We start from the raw sequence: 15,631 nt of genomic DNA, 5'->3' as shown, positions 1-15,631 counted from the left end.
AGAGGCAAAGACCAACGACCCAAGCTTCCTCGCTGCTGGTTTGGCCCAAAAGGAAAGGTTCCGTGTGCTTGGCTATTGCAATGCAGGAAGAAAGGATCATGGTCCAGGCTGCATGCAAAGTGGCACCTCCCGTCATAATGCCTGGGTGATGGGTGCTGTGTGCCTGGACGCATCACAATAGTCCCACAAGCCAGAGAAAAGCCAGAGGGCCTGTGAGGGTTTGCTTGGGGGGGGCCCTGTTGAATTCCAGGATAGGCAAGGTGAGGCAGCGGCCTAGTGCGCGGACCCCCGAGAGCCCCGGATTGCTGCTGCCCCCGCCTTCAAGCCAGAGATGCATTTTCAAACCGATGTAAGTTTACGTTTGGCTGCTGGCTTCAGCGACGGTGGCTTCAAAGTCCCGCCGGGACTGCTTTCCTTTGGTAGGGCCAGGAAGCCTCTTACAACAGGTATTGGCTGCCTGTCGCCTGCTTTTATCAACTGTGCCAGGACGTGAGCCTTGTGTGTTACAAAATCAGGACAGCAGGCATTGCAGTGGCTCCTGCTTCAGAAAGGCACCTTGAAGAACAGCACTAGGAGCTAACGGAGGGCACCAGGGGTATGGGGGCCAGTGGTGCAATGGATAAGGCGCCTGACTAGGAGTCAGAAGGTTGTGGGTTCCACTGCCATCCGGCTGGGCTCCCAACTCTGTGCTTTGTTTCTTTGAATTACATTTAAATTCCCTTGGCCTTCACTGCTCGCAATAGACTTTTGATTTTATGTGGGGCGGGCCCGGTTGCACAGCAAGGAAACACCAGGCGCCATCTCGAAGCACCACCAGTAGGGGTCCCTCCAGAAGGCCCCAACAAGCAGCAGATGATTTCTATGCATGTGTGCGTCCTGTCCTTCAATGGGTGGGGGTTGGCTTGTGTTGGACACAGTCCCAGGGCAGCCCTTCACGTCCCTGATCGGCCACGATCGGCCAGAGACCTCTCTGTGAGCGCCGCAGGCGAGCCTTCTCGGGACCTCAGCAACTGAGGGGCACATTTCCAAATGAGGGAGACATTTCCAGAAAGCGCACCAGGGAACGGCTCAGCCTCTGCTTCGTGGCCTAACCCAGCCTGGTCCTTCTCCAACCATCTGGGAGCTGTCCAAAAGCCGGTGGGCCTGGCGGAATGGGCTCCCAGCAGGCCCTGGCTGACTGGTGATTTGCATACACACAGACACACGCACGCACACTCTCTCTCGTGCTATCTGCTGCCTTTCAGACCCTGCCACCCCTCGCTTGCTTTAAAGGAGCAGTTGGCGAATGACACTGAGCAAAGAATGCACAAGTGGGTAAAGAGATCACACACCTAGAGGCAGCCAGCTCTCATGAAGAGTAGGGCCTAGAAGCAGTGAAGCTTGAGGGGCTGTGCGCTCTTTGCCATGAGCCCCTAGAGGCGGGTCATATAGAAAGCGCTATATAGAAATGAGCAGCCAGCAGAGGACAAGGCAGCCGCTCTCGGTGCAGCACAGCACAGAGAGGATCAAGAGAAACGGGAAGGGCTTCCGCGGCAGCGAGCAAGCACAAGACCAGCACGGGAGCGGGGCCCCTTTTATTCTGTCAATAAAAGGTATTTCTCTCCTGGCACGCACGTGTCTAAAAATATGGAACGCTTCACGAATTTGCGTGTCATCCTTGCGCAGGGGCCATGCTAATCTTCTCTGTATCGTTCCAATTTTAGTATATGTGCTGCCGAAGCGAGCACACACTTGGGGCTGAACTGGCCAGTGTATAAAAGCCAGCACATCGGCTGCCTATTGACCTAGGTTGACTTGTTATGCTCTAACTTTGGCAAGAAACTGTTTGGTTCTGGGGCCGATATGGAACCAAGAGGCAAAGACCAACGACCCAAGCTTCCTCGCTGCTGGTTTGGCCCAAAAGGAAAGGTTCCGTGTGCTTGGCTATTGCAATGCAGGAAGAAAGGATCATGGTCCAGGCTGCATGCAAAGTGGCACCTCCCGTCATAATGCCTGGGTGATGGGTGCTGTGTGCCTGGACGCATCACAATAGTCCCACAAGCCAGAGAAAAGCCAGAGGGCCTGTGAGGGTTTGCTTGGGGGGGGCCCTGTTGAATTCCAGGATAGGCAAGGTGAGGCAGCGGCCTAGTGCGCGGACCCCCGAGAGCCCCGGATTGCTGCTGCCCCCGCCTTCAAGCCAGAGATGCATTTTCAAACCGATGTAAGTTTACGTTTGGCTGCTGGCTTCAGCGACAGTGGCTTCAAAGTCCCGCCGGGACTGCTTTCCTTTGGTAGGGCCAGGAAGCCTCTTACAACAGGTATTGGCTGCCTGTCGCCTGCTTTTATCAACTGTGCCAGGACGTGAGCCTTGTGTGTTACAAAATCAGGACAGCAGGCATTGCAGTGGCTCCTGCTTCAGAAAGGCACCTTGAAGAACAGCACTAGGAGCTAACGGAGGGCACCAGGGGTATGGGGGCCAGTGGTGCAATGGATAAGGCGCCTGACTAGGAGTCAGAAGGTTGTGGGTTCCACTGCCATCCGGCTGGGCTCCCAACTCTGTGCTTTGTTTCTTTGAATTACATTTAAATTCCCTTGGCCTTCACTGCTCGCAATAGACTTTTGATTTTATGTGGGGCGGGCCCGGTTGCACAGCAAGGAAACACCAGGCGCCATCTCGAAGCACCACCAGTAGGGGTCCCTCCAGAAGGCCCCAACAAGCAGCAGATGATTTCTATGCATGTGTGCGTCCTGTCCTTCAATGGGTGGGGGTTGGCTTGTGTTGGACACAGTCCCAGGGCAGCCCTTCACGTCCCTGATCGGCCACGATCGGCCAGAGACCTCTCTGTGAGCGCCGCAGGCGAGCCTTCTCGGGACCTCAGCAACTGAGGGGCACATTTCCAAATGAGGGAGACATTTCCAGAAAGCGCACCAGGGAACGGCTCAGCCTCTGCTTCGTGGCCTAACCCAGCCTGGTCCTTCTCCAACCATCTGGGAGCTGTCCAAAAGCCGGTGGGCCTGGCGGAATGGGCTCCCAGCAGGCCCTGGCTGACTGGTGATTTGCATACACACAGACACACGCACGCACACTCTCTCTCGTGCTATCTGCTGCCTTTCAGACCCTGCCACCCCTCGCTTGCTTTAAAGGAGCAGTTGGCGAATGACACTGAGCAAAGAATGCACAAGTGGGTAAAGAGATCACACACCTAGAGGCAGCCAGCTCTCATGAAGAGTAGGGCCTAGAAGCAGTGAAGCTTGAGGGGCTGTGCGCTCTTTGCCATGAGCCCCTAGAGGCGGGTCATATAGAAAGCGCTATATAGAAATGAGCAGCCAGCAGAGGACAAGGCAGCCGCTCTCGGTGCAGCACAGCACAGAGAGGATCAAGAGAAACGGGAAGGGCTTCCGCGGCAGCGAGCAAGCACAAGACCAGCACGGGAGCGGGGCCCCTTTTATTCTGTCAATAAAAGGTATTTCTCTCCTGGCACGCACGTGTCTAAAAATATGGAACGCTTCACGAATTTGCGTGTCATCCTTGCGCAGGGGCCATGCTAATCTTCTCTGTATCGTTCCAATTTTAGTATATGTGCTGCCGAAGCGAGCACACACTTGGGGCTGAACTGGCCAGTGTATAAAAGCCAGCGCATCGGCTGCCTATTGACCTAGGTTGACTTGTTATGCTCTAACTTTGGCAAGAAACTGTTTGGTTCTGGGGCCGGTATGGAACCAAGAGGCAAAGACCAACGACCCAAGCTTCCTCGCTGCTGGTTTGGCCCAAAAGGAAAGGTTCCGTGTGCTTGGCTATTGCAATGCAGGAAGAAAGGATCATGGTCCAGGCTGCATGCAAAGTGGCACCTCCCGTCATAATGCCTGGGTGATGGGTGCTGTGTGCCTGGACGCATCACAATAGTCCCACAAGCCAGAGAAAAGCCAGAGGGCCTGTGAGGGTTTGCTTGGGGGGGGCCCTGTTGAATTCCAGGATAGGCAAGGTGAGGCAGCGGCCTAGTGCGCGGACCCCCGAGAGCCCCGGATTGCTGCTGCCCCCGCCTTCAAGCCAGAGATGCATTTTCAAACCGATGTAAGTTTACGTTTGGCTGCTGGCTTCAGCGACGGTGGCTTCAAAGTCCCGCCGGGTCTGCTTTCCTTTGGTAGGGCCAGGAAGCCTCTTACAACAGGTAATGGCTGCCTGTCGCCTGCTTTTATCAACTGTGCCAGGACGTGAGGCTTGTGTGTTACAAAATCAGGACAGCAGGCATTGCAGTGGCTCCTGCTTCAGAAAGGCACCTTGAAGAACAGCACTAGGAGCTAACGGAGGGCACCAGGGGTATGGGGGGCCAGTGGTGCAATGGATAAGGCGCCTGACTAGGAGTCAGAAGGTTGTGGGTTCCACTGCCATCCGGCTGGGCTCCCAACTCTGTGCTTTGTTTCTTTGAATTACATTTAAATTCCCTTGGCCTTCACTGCTCGCAATAGACTTTTGATTTTATGTGGGGCGGGCCCGGTTGCACAGCAAGGAAACACCAGGCGCCATCTCGAAGCACCACCAGTAGGGGTCCCTCCAGACCGCCCCAACAAGCAGCAGATGATTTCTATGCATGTGTGCGTCCTGTCCTTCAATGGGTGGGGGTTGGCTTGTGTTGGACACAGTCCCAGGGCAGCCCTTCACGTCCCTGATCGGCCACGATCGGCCAGAGACCTCTCTTGTGAGCGCCGCAGGCGAGCCTTCTCGGGACCTCAGCAACTGAGGGGCACATTTCCAAATGAGGGAGACATTTCCAGAAAGCGCACCAGGGAACGGCTCAGCCTCTGCTTCGTGGCCTAACCCAGCCTGGTCCTTCTCCAACCATCTGGGAGCTGTCCAAAAGCCGGTGGGCCTGGCGGAATGGGCTCCCAGCAGGCCCTGGCTGACTGGTGATTTGCATACACACAGACACACGCACGCACGCACACTCTCTCTCGTGCTATCTGCTGCCTTTCAGACCCTGCCACCCCTCGCTTGCTTTAAAGGAGCAGTTGGCGAATGACACTGAGCAAAGAATGCACAAGTGGGTAAAGAGATCACACACCTAGAGGCAGCCAGCTCTCATGAAGAGTAGGGCCTAGAAGCAGTGAAGCTTGAGGGGCTGTGCGCTCTTTGCCATGAGCCCCTAGAGGCGGATCATATAGAAAGCGCTATATAGAAATGAGCAGCCAGCAGAGGACAAGGCAGCCGCTCTCGGTGCAGCACAGCACAGAGAGGATCAAGAGAAACGGGAAGGGCTTCCGCGGCAGCGAGCAAGCACAAGACCAGCACGGGAGCGGGGCCCCTTTTATTCTGTCAATAAAAGGTATTTCTCTCCTGGCACGCACGTGTCTAAAAATATGGAACGCTTCACGAATTTGCGTGTCATCCTTGCGCAGGGGCCATGCTAATCTTCTCTGTATCGTTCCAATTTTAGTATATGTGCTGCCGAAGCGAGCACACACTTGGGGCTGAACTGGCCAGTGTATAAAAGCCAGCGCATCGGCTGCCTATTGACCTAGGTTGACTTGTTATGCTCTAACTTTGGCAAGAAACTGTTTGGTTCTGGGGCCGATATGGAACCAAGAGGCAAAGACCAACGACCCAAGCTTCCTCGCTGCTGGTTTGGCCCAAAAGGAAAGGTTCCGTGTGCTTGGCTATTGCAATGCAGGAAGAAAGGATCATGGTCCAGGCTGCATGCAAAGTGGCACCTCCCGTCATAATGCCTGGGTGATGGGTGCTGTGTGCCTGGACGCATCACAATAGTCCCACAAGCCAGAGAAAAGCCAGAGGGCCTGTGAGGGTTTGCTTGGGGGGGGCCCTGTTGAATTCCAGGATAGGCAAGGTGAGGCAGCGGCCTAGTGCGCGGACCCCCGAGAGCCCCGGATTGCTGCTGCCCCCGCCTTCAAGCCAGAGATGCATTTTCAAACCGATGTAAGTTTACGTTTGGCTGCTGGCTTCAGCGACGGTGGCTTCAAAGTCCCGCCGGGACTGCTTTCCTTTGGTAGGGCCAGGAAGCCTCTTACAACAGGTATTGGCTGCCTGTCGCCTGCTTTTATCAACTGTGCCAGGACGTGAGCCTTGTGTGTTACAAAATCAGGACAGCAGGCATTGCAGTGGCTCCTGCTTCAGAAAGGCACCTTGAAGAACAGCACTAGGAGCTAACGGAGGGCACCAGGGGTATGGGGGCCAGTGGTGCAATGGATAAGGCGCCTGACTAGGAGTCAGAAGGTTGTGGGTTCCACTGCCATCCGGCTGGGCTCCCAACTCTGTGCTTTGTTTCTTTGAATTACATTTAAATTCCCTTGGCCTTCACTGCTCGCAATAGACTTTTGATTTTATGTGGGGCGGGCCCGGTTGCACAGCAAGGAAACACCAGGCGCCATCTCGAAGCACCACCAGTAGGGGTCCCTCCAGAAGGCCCCAACAAGCAGCAGATGATTTCTATGCATGTGTGCGTCCTGTCCTTCAATGGGTGGGGGTTGGCTTGTGTTGGACACAGTCCCAGGGCAGCCCTTCACGTCCCTGATCGGCCACGATCGGCCAGAGACCTCTCTGTGAGCGCCGCAGGCGAGCCTTCTCGGGACCTCAGCAACTGAGGGGCACATTTCCAAATGAGGGAGACATTTCCAGAAAGCGCACCAGGGAACGGCTCAGCCTCTGCTTCGTGGCCTAACCCAGCCTGGTCCTTCTCCAACCATCTGGGAGCTGTCCAAAAGCCGGTGGGCCTGGCGGAATGGGCTCCCAGCAGGCCCTGGCTGACTGGTGATTTGCATACACACAGACACACGCACGCACACTCTCTCTCGTGCTATCTGCTGCCTTTCAGACCCTGCCACCCCTCGCTTGCTTTAAAGGAGCAGTTGGCGAATGACACTGAGCAAAGAATGCACAAGTGGGTAAAGAGATCACACACCTAGAGGCAGCCAGCTCTCATGAAGAGTAGGGCCTAGAAGCAGTGAAGCTTGAGGGGCTGTGCGCTCTTTGCCATGAGCCCCTAGAGGCGGGTCATATAGAAAGCGCTATATAGAAATGAGCAGCCAGCAGAGGACAAGGCAGCCGCTCTCGGTGCAGCACAGCACAGAGAGGATCAAGAGAAACGGGAAGGGCTTCCGCGGCAGCGAGCAAGCACAAGACCAGCACGGGAGCGGGGCCCCTTTTATTCTGTCAATAAAAGGTATTTCTCTCCTGGCACGCACGTGTCTAAAAATATGGAACGCTTCACGAATTTGCGTGTCATCCTTGCGCAGGGGCCATGCTAATCTTCTCTGTATCGTTCCAATTTTAGTATATGTGCTGCCGAAGCGAGCACACACTTGGGGCTGAACTGGCCAGTGTATAAAAGCCAGCACATCGGCTGCCTATTGACCTAGGTTGACTTGTTATGCTCTAACTTTGGCAAGAAACTGTTTGGTTCTGGGGCCGATATGGAACCAAGAGGCAAAGACCAACGACCCAAGCTTCCTCGCTGCTGGTTTGGCCCAAAAGGAAAGGTTCCGTGTGCTTGGCTATTGCAATGCAGGAAGAAAGGATCATGGTCCAGGCTGCATGCAAAGTGGCACCTCCCGTCATAATGCCTGGGTGATGGGTGCTGTGTGCCTGGACGCATCACAATAGTCCCACAAGCCAGAGAAAAGCCAGAGGGCCTGTGAGGGTTTGCTTGGGGGGGGCCCTGTTGAATTCCAGGATAGGCAAGGTGAGGCAGCGGCCTAGTGCGCGGACCCCCGAGAGCCCCGGATTGCTGCTGCCCCCGCCTTCAAGCCAGAGATGCATTTTCAAACCGATGTAAGTTTACGTTTGGCTGCTGGCTTCAGCGACAGTGGCTTCAAAGTCCCGCCGGGACTGCTTTCCTTTGGTAGGGCCAGGAAGCCTCTTACAACAGGTATTGGCTGCCTGTCGCCTGCTTTTATCAACTGTGCCAGGACGTGAGCCTTGTGTGTTACAAAATCAGGACAGCAGGCATTGCAGTGGCTCCTGCTTCAGAAAGGCACCTTGAAGAACAGCACTAGGAGCTAACGGAGGGCACCAGGGGTATGGGGGCCAGTGGTGCAATGGATAAGGCGCCTGACTAGGAGTCAGAAGGTTGTGGGTTCCACTGCCATCCGGCTGGGCTCCCAACTCTGTGCTTTGTTTCTTTGAATTACATTTAAATTCCCTTGGCCTTCACTGCTCGCAATAGACTTTTGATTTTATGTGGGGCGGGCCCGGTTGCACAGCAAGGAAACACCAGGCGCCATCTCGAAGCACCACCAGTAGGGGTCCCTCCAGAAGGCCCCAACAAGCAGCAGATGATTTCTATGCATGTGTGCGTCCTGTCCTTCAATGGGTGGGGGTTGGCTTGTGTTGGACACAGTCCCAGGGCAGCCCTTCACGTCCCTGATCGGCCACGATCGGCCAGAGACCTCTCTGTGAGCGCCGCAGGCGAGCCTTCTCGGGACCTCAGCAACTGAGGGGCACATTTCCAAATGAGGGAGACATTTCCAGAAAGCGCACCAGGGAACGGCTCAGCCTCTGCTTCGTGGCCTAACCCAGCCTGGTCCTTCTCCAACCATCTGGGAGCTGTCCAAAAGCCGGTGGGCCTGGCGGAATGGGCTCCCAGCAGGCCCTGGCTGACTGGTGATTTGCATACACACAGACACACGCACGCACACTCTCTCTCGTGCTATCTGCTGCCTTTCAGACCCTGCCACCCCTCGCTTGCTTTAAAGGAGCAGTTGGCGAATGACACTGAGCAAAGAATGCACAAGTGGGTAAAGAGATCACACACCTAGAGGCAGCCAGCTCTCATGAAGAGTAGGGCCTAGAAGCAGTGAAGCTTGAGGGGCTGTGCGCTCTTTGCCATGAGCCCCTAGAGGCGGGTCATATAGAAAGCGCTATATAGAAATGAGCAGCCAGCAGAGGACAAGGCAGCCGCTCTCGGTGCAGCACAGCACAGAGAGGATCAAGAGAAACGGGAAGGGCTTCCGCGGCAGCGAGCAAGCACAAGACCAGCACGGGAGCGGGGCCCCTTTTATTCTGTCAATAAAAGGTATTTCTCTCCTGGCACGCACGTGTCTAAAAATATGGAACGCTTCACGAATTTGCGTGTCATCCTTGCGCAGGGGCCATGCTAATCTTCTCTGTATCGTTCCAATTTTAGTATATGTGCTGCCGAAGCGAGCACACACTTGGGGCTGAACTGGCCAGTGTATAAAAGCCAGCGCATCGGCTGCCTATTGACCTAGGTTGACTTGTTATGCTCTAACTTTGGCAAGAAACTGTTTGGTTCTGGGGCCGGTATGGAACCAAGAGGCAAAGACCAACGACCCAAGCTTCCTCGCTGCTGGTTTGGCCCAAAAGGAAAGGTTCCGTGTGCTTGGCTATTGCAATGCAGGAAGAAAGGATCATGGTCCAGGCTGCATGCAAAGTGGCACCTCCCGTCATAATGCCTGGGTGATGGGTGCTGTGTGCCTGGACGCATCACAATAGTCCCACAAGCCAGAGAAAAGCCAGAGGGCCTGTGAGGGTTTGCTTGGGGGGGGCCCTGTTGAATTCCAGGATAGGCAAGGTGAGGCAGCGGCCTAGTGCGCGGACCCCCGAGAGCCCCGGATTGCTGCTGCCCCCGCCTTCAAGCCAGAGATGCATTTTCAAACCGATGTAAGTTTACGTTTGGCTGCTGGCTTCAGCGACGGTGGCTTCAAAGTCCCGCCGGGTCTGCTTTCCTTTGGTAGGGCCAGGAAGCCTCTTACAACAGGTAATGGCTGCCTGTCGCCTGCTTTTATCAACTGTGCCAGGACGTGAGGCTTGTGTGTTACAAAATCAGGACAGCAGGCATTGCAGTGGCTCCTGCTTCAGAAAGGCACCTTGAAGAACAGCACTAGGAGCTAACGGAGGGCACCAGGGGTATGGGGGGCCAGTGGTGCAATGGATAAGGCGCCTGACTAGGAGTCAGAAGGTTGTGGGTTCCACTGCCATCCGGCTGGGCTCCCAACTCTGTGCTTTGTTTCTTTGAATTACATTTAAATTCCCTTGGCCTTCACTGCTCGCAATAGACTTTTGATTTTATGTGGGGCGGGCCCGGTTGCACAGCAAGGAAACACCAGGCGCCATCTCGAAGCACCACCAGTAGGGGTCCCTCCAGACCGCCCCAACAAGCAGCAGATGATTTCTATGCATGTGTGCGTCCTGTCCTTCAATGGGTGGGGGTTGGCTTGTGTTGGACACAGTCCCAGGGCAGCCCTTCACGTCCCTGATCGGCCACGATCGGCCAGAGACCTCTCTTGTGAGCGCCGCAGGCGAGCCTTCTCGGGACCTCAGCAACTGAGGGGCACATTTCCAAATGAGGGAGACATTTCCAGAAAGCGCACCAGGGAACGGCTCAGCCTCTGCTTCGTGGCCTAACCCAGCCTGGTCCTTCTCCAACCATCTGGGAGCTGTCCAAAAGCCGGTGGGCCTGGCGGAATGGGCTCCCAGCAGGCCCTGGCTGACTGGTGATTTGCATACACACAGACACACGCACGCACGCACACTCTCTCTCGTGCTATCTGCTGCCTTTCAGACCCTGCCACCCCTCGCTTGCTTTAAAGGAGCAGTTGGCGAATGACACTGAGCAAAGAATGCACAAGTGGGTAAAGAGATCACACACCTAGAGGCAGCCAGCTCTCATGAAGAGTAGGGCCTAGAAGCAGTGAAGCTTGAGGGGCTGTGCGCTCTTTGCCATGAGCCCCTAGAGGCGGATCATATAGAAAGCGCTATATAGAAATGAGCAGCCAGCAGAGGACAAGGCAGCCGCTCTCGGTGCAGCACAGCACAGAGAGGATCAAGAGAAACGGGAAGGGCTTCCGCGGCAGCGAGCAAGCACAAGACCAGCACGGGAGCGGGGCCCCTTTTATTCTGTCAATAAAAGGTATTTCTCTCCTGGCACGCACGTGTCTAAAAATATGGAACGCTTCACGAATTTGCGTGTCATCCTTGCGCAGGGGCCATGCTAATCTTCTCTGTATCGTTCCAATTTTAGTATATGTGCTGCCGAAGCGAGCACACACTTGGGGCTGAACTGGCCAGTGTATAAAAGCCAGCGCATCGGCTGCCTATTGACCTAGGTTGACTTGTTATGCTCTAACTTTGGCAAGAAACTGTTTGGTTCTGGGGCCGATATGGAACCAAGAGGCAAAGACCAACGACCCAAGCTTCCTCGCTGCTGGTTTGGCCCAAAAGGAAAGGTTCCGTGTGCTTGGCTATTGCAATGCAGGAAGAAAGGATCATGGTCCAGGCTGCATGCAAAGTGGCACCTCCCGTCATAATGCCTGGGTGATGGGTGCTGTGTGCCTGGACGCATCACAATAGTCCCACAAGCCAGAGAAAAGCCAGAGGGCCTGTGAGGGTTTGCTTGGGGGGGGCCCTGTTGAATTCCAGGATAGGCAAGGTGAGGCAGCGGCCTAGTGCGCGGACCCCCGAGAGCCCCGGATTGCTGCTGCCCCCGCCTTCAAGCCAGAGATGCATTTTCAAACCGATGTAAGTTTACGTTTGGCTGCTGGCTTCAGCGACGGTGGCTTCAAAGTCCCGCCGGGTCTGCTTTCCTTTGGTAGGGCCAGGAAGCCTCTTACAACAGGTATTGGCTGCCTGTCGCCTGCTTTTATCAACTGTGCCAGGACGTGAGCCTTGTGTGTTACAAAATCAGGACAGCAGGCATTGCAGTGGCTCCTGCTTCAGAAAGGCACCTTGAAGAACAGCACTAGGAGCTAACGGAGGGCACCAGGGGTATGGGGGCCAGTGGTGCAATGGATAAGGCGCCTGACTAGGAGTCAGAAGGTTGTGGGTTCCACTGCCATCCGGCTGGGCTCCCAACTCTGTGCTTTGTTTCTTTGAATTACATTTAAATTCCCTTGGCCTTCACTGCTCGCAATAGACTTTTGATTTTATGTGGGGCGGGCCCGGTTGCACAGCAAGGAAACACCAGGCGCCATCTCGAAGCACCACCAGTAGGGGTCCCTCCAGAAGGCCCCAACAAGCAGCAGATGATTTCTATGCATGTGTGCGTCCTGTCCTTCAATGGGTGGGGGTTGGCTTGTGTTGGACACAGTCCCAGGGCAGCCCTTCACGTCCCTGATCGGCCACGATCGGCCAGAGACCTCTCTGTGAGCGCCGCAGGCGAGCCTTCTCGGGACCTCAGCAACTGAGGGGCACATTTCCAAATGAGGGAGACATTTCCAGAAAGCGCACCAGGGAACGGCTCAGCCTCTGCTTCGTGGCCTAACCCAGCCTGGTCCTTCTCCAACCATCTGGGAGCTGTCCAAAAGCCGGTGGGCCTGGCGGAATGGGCTCCCAGCAGGCCCTGGCTGACTGGTGATTTGCATACACACAGACACACGCACGCACACTCTCTCTCGTGCTATCTGCTGCCTTTCAGACCCTGCCACCCCTCGCTTGCTTTAAAGGAGCAGTTGGCGAATGACACTGAGCAAAGAATGCACAAGTGGGTAAAGAGATCACACACCTAGAGGCAGCCAGCTCTCATGAAGAGTAGGGCCTAGAAGCAGTGAAGCTTGAGGGGCTGTGCGCTCTTTGCCATGAGCCCCTAGAGGCGGATCATATAGAAAGCGCTATATAGAAATGAGCAGCCAGCAGAGGACAAGGCAGCCGCTCTCGGTGCAGCACAGCACAGAGAGGATCAAGAGAAACGGGAAGGGCTTCCGCGGCAGCGAGCAAGCACAAGACCAGCACGGGAGCGGGGCCCCTTTTATTCTGTCAATAAAAGGTATTTCTCTCCTGGCACGCACGTGTCTAAAAATATGGAACGCTTCACGAATTTGCGTGTCATCCTTGCGCAGGGGCCATGCTAATCTTCTCTGTATCGTTCCAATTTTAGTATATGTGCTGCCGAAGCGAGCACACACTTGGGGCTGAACTGGCCAGTGTATAAAAGCCAGCGCATCGGCTGCCTATTGACCTAGGTTGACTTGTTATGCTCTAACTTTGGCAAGAAACTGTTTGGTTCTGGGGCCGATATGGAACCAAGAGGCAAAGACCAACGACCCAAGCTTCCTCGCTGCTGGTTTGGCCCAAAAGGAAAGGTTCCGTGTGCTTGGCTATTGCAATGCAGGAAGAAAGGATCATGGTCCAGGCTGCATGCAAAGTGGCACCTCCCGTCATAATGCCTGGGTGATGGGTGCTGTGTGCCTGGACGCATCACAATAGTCCCACAAGCCAGAGAAAAGCCAGAGGGCCTGTGAGGGTTTGCTTGGGGGGGGCCCTGTTGAATTCCAGGATAGGCAAGGTGAGGCAGCGGCCTAGTGCGCGGACCCCCGAGAGCCCCGGATTGCTGCTGCCCCCGCCTTCAAGCCAGAGATGCATTTTCAAACCGATGTAAGTTTACGTTTGGCTGCTGGCTTCAGCGACGGTGGCTTCAAAGTCCCGCCGGGACTGCTTTCCTTTGGTAGGGCCAGGAAGCCTCTTACAACAGGTATTGGCTGCCTGTCGCCTGCTTTTATCAACTGTGCCAGGACGTGAGCCTTGTGTGTTACAAAATCAGGACAGCAGGCATTGCAGTGGCTCCTGCTTCAGAAAGGCACCTTGAAGAACAGCACTAGGAGCTAACGGAGGGCACCAGGGGTATGGGGGCCAGTGGTGCAATGGATAAGGCGCCTGACTAGGAGTCAGAAGGTTGTGGGTTCCACTGCCATCCGGCTGGGCTCCCAACTCTGTGCTTTGTTTCTTTGAATTACATTTAAATTCCCTTGGCCTTCACTGCTCGCAATAGACTTTTGATTTTATGTGGGGCGGGCCCGGTTGCACAGCAAGGAAACACCAGGCGCCATCTCGAAGCACCACCAGTAGGGGTCCCTCCAGAAGGCCCCAACAAGCAGCAGATGATTTCTATGCATGTGTGCGTCCTGTCCTTCAATGGGTGGGGGTTGGCTTGTGTTGGACACAGTCCCAGGGCAGCCCTTCACGTCCCTGATCGGCCACGATCGGCCAGAGACCTCTCTGTGAGCGCCGCAGGCGAGCCTTCTCGGGACCTCAGCAACTGAGGGGCACATTTCCAAATGAGGGAGACATTTCCAGAAAGCGCACCAGGGAACGGCTCAGCCTCTGCTTCGTGGCCTAACCCAGCCTGGTCCTTCTCCAACCATCTGGGAGCTGTCCAAAAGCCGGTGGGCCTGGCGGAATGGGCTCCCAGCAGGCCCTGGCTGACTGGTGATTTGCATACACACAGACACACGCACGCACACTCTCTCTCGTGCTATCTGCTGCCTTTCAGACCCTGCCACCCCTCGCTTGCTTTAAAGGAGCAGTTGGCGAATGACACTGAGCAAAGAATGCACAAGTGGGTAAAGAGATCACACACCTAGAGGCAGCCAGCTCTCATGAAGAGTAGGGCCTAGAAGCAGTGAAGCTTGAGGGGCTGTGCGCTCTTTGCCATGAGCCCCTAGAGGCGGGTCATATAGAAAGCGCTATATAGAAATGAGCAGCCAGCAGAGGACAAGGCAGCCGCTCTCGGTGCAGCACAGCACAGAGAGGATCAAGAGAAACGGGAAGGGCTTCCGCGGCAGCGAGCAAGCACAAGACCAGCACGGGAGCGGGGCCCCTTTTATTCTGTCAATAAAAGGTATTTCTCTCCTGGCACGCACGTGTCTAAAAATATGGAACGCTTCACGAATTTGCGTGTCATCCTTGCGCAGGGGCCATGCTAATCTTCTCTGTATCGTTCCAATTTTAGTATATGTGCTGCCGAAGCGAGCACACACTTGGGGCTGAACTGGCCAGTGTATAAAAGCCAGCACATCGGCTGCCTATTGACCTAGGTTGACTTGTTATGCTCTAACTTTGGCAAGAAACTGTTTGGTTCTGGGGCCGATATGGAACCAAGAGGCAAAGACCAACGACCCAAGCTTCCTCGCTGCTGGTTTGGCCCAAAAGGAAAGGTTCCGTGTGCTTGGCTATTGCAATGCAGGAAGAAAGGATCATGGTCCAGGCTGCATGCAAAGTGGCACCTCCCGTCATAATGCCTGGGTGATGGGTGCTGTGTGCCTGGACGCATCACAATAGTCCCACAAGCCAGAGAAAAGCCAGAGGGCCTGTGAGGGTTTGCTTGGGGGGGGCCCTGTTGAATTCCAGGATAGGCAAGGTGAGGCAGCGGCCTAGTGCGCGGACCCCCGAGAGCCCCGGATTGCTGCTGCCCCCGCCTTCAAGCCAGAGATGCATTTTCAAACCGATGTAAGTTTACGTTTGGCTGCTGGCTTCAGCGACAGTGGCTTCAAAGTCCCGCCGGGACTGCTTTCCTTTGGTAGGGCCAGGAAGCCTCTTACAACAGGTATTGGCTGCCTGTCGCCTGCTTTTATCAACTGTGCCAGGACGTGAGCCTTGTGTGTTACAAAATCAGGACAGCAGGCATTGCAGTGGCTCCTGCTTCAGAAAGGCACCTTGAAGAACAGCACTAGGAGCTAACGGAGGGCACCAGGGGTATGGGGGCCAGTGGTGCAATGGATAAGGCGCCTGACTAGGAGTCAGAAGGTTGTGGGTTCCACTGCCATCCGGCTGGGCTCCCAACTCTGTGCTTTGTTTCTTTGAATTACATTTAAATTCCCTTGGCCTTCACTGCTCGCAATAGACTTTTGATTTTATGTGGGGCGGGCCCGGTTGCACAGCAAGGAAACACCAGGCGCCATCTCGAAGCAC

The 15,631-nt window shown here is 55.2% G+C and overlaps 8 non-coding genes across 8 annotated transcripts; all 8 read right to left on the bottom strand.

Moving 5' to 3' along the window:
* Nucleotides 1-1,620: 1,620 nt before the first annotated feature.
* On the bottom strand, nucleotides 1,621-1,727 carry LOC138512165 (U6 spliceosomal RNA). The gene has a single exon (XR_011281027.1). It is a non-coding gene; the product is annotated as a U6 spliceosomal RNA (small nuclear RNA).
* Nucleotides 1,728-3,471: 1,744 nt separating this feature from the next.
* Nucleotides 3,472-3,578, bottom strand: LOC138512163 (U6 spliceosomal RNA). The gene has a single exon (XR_011281025.1). It is a non-coding gene; the product is annotated as a U6 spliceosomal RNA (small nuclear RNA).
* A 1,750-nt stretch (nucleotides 3,579-5,328) lies between these two features.
* Nucleotides 5,329-5,435, bottom strand: LOC138512162 (U6 spliceosomal RNA). Its single transcript, XR_011281024.1, has one exon. It is a non-coding gene; the product is annotated as a U6 spliceosomal RNA (small nuclear RNA).
* A 1,744-nt stretch (nucleotides 5,436-7,179) lies between these two features.
* On the bottom strand, nucleotides 7,180-7,286 carry LOC138512161 (U6 spliceosomal RNA). The gene has a single exon (XR_011281023.1). It is a non-coding gene; the product is annotated as a U6 spliceosomal RNA (small nuclear RNA).
* A 1,744-nt stretch (nucleotides 7,287-9,030) lies between these two features.
* LOC138512159 (U6 spliceosomal RNA) lies at nucleotides 9,031-9,137 on the bottom strand. The gene has a single exon (XR_011281022.1). It is a non-coding gene; the product is annotated as a U6 spliceosomal RNA (small nuclear RNA).
* Nucleotides 9,138-10,887: 1,750 nt separating this feature from the next.
* LOC138512158 (U6 spliceosomal RNA) lies at nucleotides 10,888-10,994 on the bottom strand. The gene has a single exon (XR_011281021.1). It is a non-coding gene; the product is annotated as a U6 spliceosomal RNA (small nuclear RNA).
* A 1,744-nt stretch (nucleotides 10,995-12,738) lies between these two features.
* On the bottom strand, nucleotides 12,739-12,845 carry LOC138512157 (U6 spliceosomal RNA). The gene has a single exon (XR_011281020.1). It is a non-coding gene; the product is annotated as a U6 spliceosomal RNA (small nuclear RNA).
* Nucleotides 12,846-14,589: 1,744 nt separating this feature from the next.
* Nucleotides 14,590-14,696, bottom strand: LOC138512156 (U6 spliceosomal RNA). Its single transcript, XR_011281019.1, has one exon. It is a non-coding gene; the product is annotated as a U6 spliceosomal RNA (small nuclear RNA).
* Nucleotides 14,697-15,631: the final 935 nt, after the last annotated feature.

This window comes from Ambystoma mexicanum, chromosome 6p (assembly GCF_040938575.1).
Source record: "Ambystoma mexicanum isolate Mex_15411 chromosome 6p, UKY_AmexF1_1, whole genome shotgun sequence".
In the NCBI taxonomy this organism is placed as follows: Eukaryota; Metazoa; Chordata; class Amphibia; order Caudata; family Ambystomatidae; genus Ambystoma; species Ambystoma mexicanum.
This window is presented reverse-complemented; position numbering and strand designations above follow the sequence as displayed.